This window comes from Dermacentor andersoni, chromosome 8, assembly GCF_023375885.2.
Source record: "Dermacentor andersoni chromosome 8, qqDerAnde1_hic_scaffold, whole genome shotgun sequence".
NCBI classification, from domain to species: domain Eukaryota; kingdom Metazoa; phylum Arthropoda; class Arachnida; order Ixodida; family Ixodidae; genus Dermacentor; species Dermacentor andersoni.
In genome coordinates this window covers 72,225,845-72,229,770 of record NC_092821.1, presented here as the reverse complement: position 1 = coordinate 72,229,770, position 3,926 = coordinate 72,225,845, and the positions used below count along the sequence as shown (strand labels likewise).

The following is a 3,926-nucleotide window of genomic DNA, read 5'->3' as shown; positions in this document are numbered from 1 at the left end:
AGGACTCCGGAAATTTCGACCACCTGGGGTTCTTTAACGTGCACCGTTCAAAACTCCAGCTGTAATAAATCACTTTACGTTTTAAATTTCGCACTTCTTCAAATCAATGTGCCCTCTGCCGACAGGGTGCAAAACCATTTGCTGCTGTCGAGTGATATAATCGCCCATCCCCGTCCAAAACACTGCTTTAACGCACCACCAATGTTCCGACCAAGTGGCATAAATGCATATGTTGTTAGAAACGACAACCTATTAGCACAGACAGTTGAAGCTTGTTGATACTCGGCTATTATATAGAAATAAAATTGTTTAAAATTTCGCCCATTCATTTACGCATGTGCATTGCCGTGACGTTCCACAGAATGGTGAAGGTGCAATGTCCAGAATTCCTGAGTATGTCCATGCTACAAGCCACGATAGTATTTTTTTAACCTAACACAGAGACAGGCGCATGCTTGCTTTTATGTTGTCCAAGGAATAATATCTTATAATAAAAGCGCTACCTAACAGATGAGCAACCCATTAGTACGTTTTACTAAGCAAAAATAGACAATATAATGTTTGCAGTGCACTCTTGAAAAAACTGAAACCAAATCTTGAGTTTTGTGTTTCGGCCATCTGGTGGGAGACTGTCGAACTGAGTTCTACGTGGCGTTAAAGAAAAAACGGTATCACGCAGCACGGCATACAACCACTGAGAAAATGACGCGGAACGATAGGTGCGAGCGATTAACCGAGTCGGCAGCGGCTTCCAACGTTTCAGCGAGTGATACGCTCGGGCTTTTATAGGTACCACGTGAACTTGCACGACTGTGTTTCAAAAATCGCTTTTGGGAACAGTGTTACGCCTTGTGTAGAGATTCGAGATAGACATTAATTGAAAGCTGAGTCTTCGAACTACATACGCTGCAGCGACTTTTACGATAGACGCCGTAGTTTTATCACAGGTGCCGTTTTCGTCTCGAACATCGAGCACAAATTTTCATCGTTTCCATAGGCTTCCATTGCAGAATCATTAACCACTCTGGGAACAGAATTCTTGCTTGCCAAAGCGTGATCTGTGCATTTGGCTCGTGTGGATTGTCTTCCAGAACATGCCTTTTTCAATGATCGACCTGCAGCCTTTGTAATTCGTGAAAAACCCGCACGTTCCATTGAAAACGCGCTAGCTTCGGGCCGGGGACGCTTGGGGCGCTAGTAGGTGCGTGTCCAGAAAAGCTGGATATAATTATCCCGTGATGAACATTAATGAGGCAAAGTGAACAAACTTTTGAGGAGGCGTATTTGGAAGTTCCTACATATTACAATTCAGTTGTAAATTCTCCATCATAAAACCTTGCGTAAGTCGGCTCAAAAAGTTGTAAAATTCTAATTTCGGGTGCTTGAACTAGCAATGGGGAATTCATTGACTTGGCTATGATGAAGATTATAAGGTCCGAGGTTGTCGTCCGTTATATGGTACTGACTGTGTAACAGCATATGCTAAGAGGCAACCAATATGCAAATTAACCTAATACTGGCAGTATATGTGTGCTTATTATCATTTGGCTCTCAAGCTGGGTCACCATGAGTTCATCTGTATTTCTGTCCTTCATGCTTTCGCTTAATTTTGCTGTTGATCACATTGGCGGCAGCGGCAGCATCGAGGGAACGTCGCCTAAAGCATTACATGCTTTTTTCGCAGGTACGTATCGGCTCTCTTGAAACGGCATACATCGCACCTTGGCTGCTGCTGACGAGGGGCTGCGGAAGTTCGCGTCAAAACCAATCACACCTCACCGCAACCAGCCGCATCTGCCATCAAGCGCCACTGTCGATCAACGACTTATAAAGCAACCAAAATCAAGTCACATTGGCAGCAGCGGCAGCGTCGAGAGAACGTCTCCGAAATCAACACCTGCTTTTTCGCAGGCTAGTTTTTCTGAACACTTAATTCCCCTAGTTATATTTCTTTGTACTTGATGTTGCCACCGCTGCTGCTGCTGCGAAAAAGTGAACATGAATTCCAATGTGTTATGTTCGACTTTCGAGGTACGGCTACCCGAGTCGGGTTCTTTTATTGTGGCAGTGACTGTACTCTTTCTTTTCACACCGGAAAATGTTCAGGAATTTTTGATACAACGCTAAAGATTAAGGAAGAGGCGTACCGTCTATCTTGGAGCTGCACGACTTGCCAGCGACAGAAAACTCGAGTGCAGCCACAGAGTGCAAGTCACGATTCTGACATAAAAGACATTCGAATTATTTTAAAGAATATACGTTCTAAGCTTCACCAGTTATTGCCGCTGAAGGAAGTAGTTGAAGGCATTTAGGACTCTTTGCAATTCTGGTCAGAGCAGTATGATGAACTGCGGCAGAATGGAAAAGGAAATTATGGATATAAACCGCCGAACCGGAAAACTTCAGGAAAACGAGAGTGATGTCAGTTTGCTTGAATCCGAAATTGATGCCCTTGAATGGAGGAGCCGCCGCCTCAATCTTGAATTCCACGGCATGAGGCACGCGGAAAAAGAAAACCTGCTTGATAAGCTAAATGCGCTAGCCACGCAGCTTAAGCTTCCAGAGCTAACAGCTGATGACGTGTTTCGGTTCACCGTCTGCCGTCAAAGAAGGAAGAAATCCCAAGTATTATCTGTCGTTTCGCCAAACAGTCTGATAGGGACCGTTGGTGGTAAATCAGGAAAGAGCTACGTGATATGAGTCACGTTGCCTTCGTAAAAGAAAATGTGACGAAAAGGACAAGTGCTTTATTGCACGAAACAAGAACCTGGGCTAAAAAGGCAAAATACAAATATGTGTGGAACAATAACGGCCAAGTTCTTGTGCGCAAAGCCGACGGTAGACAGGCGGCGTCGATTCTCAGCGTGGGTGATCTTGACAAGCTCGGATAAGACACATGGCATTTGTTGAAAACTATGTGACAGACGCAAACAGCCAAACCTATGTATTATTCCAAGTATGTGACCAGTATATAGGAAAAGCTTTGCTAAAATCATTTCATTGTTTTCATGTGAACAGCCGTCATGTTCTAAATAAAAAATCTGAACTTTGTTCTTATAACAACTACGGCTTTCATTCGATGCAATTTTATTACCATAACCATGGTCTACTGAAGAGGCAGGTTATTTTTTCTTATTCTAAACCAGCATATGCAGCTAGCTTTCCTGTTATTCGCGTTAAGCAAAGGAAAAAAATCGGACACACTGAATAAGCTCAGACCTCCTTTTAGAATCGAGGAGAATAAGCTATATTAGAAGTTTATTGAAACTAAAGTTGCTGAGCTTTTTTTAAGTTTAAAACATGCCATAATCGTTTGCATAAGGATATAAAAAAAAGTAAGGCGTGGCTACTCTGCAAATTCGGTGCTGCAGTTGGATATTCAGAGTTTATGTGGAAGAGGCGTAACTCCGTCTTAAAGCATAAAGCGACTCCTGATACAATTACGAAGTTTGAAAAAGAATGGTGAGGAACTTTAAGGTATATTGCTTGCAGACGCAATTAACAAGCACTTTACTAGTGTCGTTAACATGCCTGTCGTGAAAAATAACCTAAATAACCTTCCCTATGTAAAAAGCCCAATTTCTTTTAAAACCCGTAAATGAAATTGAAGTAAATGAGATAATTAATAACCGCAATAGAATTAACCCAAAAGACATCGATGTATTCCAAATAAAACTTATTAAGTATGTTGCTGATCTTTTAGCCCCTTGTGTTTCTACTATATTTAACCTCGGTGCTAACCAGGCTCTTTTCCCTCGTCAAATGCAAGCAGCTCATTTAATATTGTTGCACAAATAAGGTACTAAAAATGACATGGGTAATTATTGCATAATATAGATCCTTCCTGCATTTTGAAAAATTCTAGAAAAAGTTATTTTAAATAACTTTATGGAAATCGAACAAAAATACGATCTGATAACTCCGTT

General features: G+C 41.8%; 1 pseudogene; it reads left to right on the top strand.

The window, feature by feature from the left end:
* Positions 1-2,015: 2,015 nt before the first annotated feature.
* Positions 2,016-2,961, top strand: LOC126538802 (uncharacterized; annotated as a pseudogene).
* The last annotated feature ends 965 nt before the right edge of the window (positions 2,962-3,926 follow it).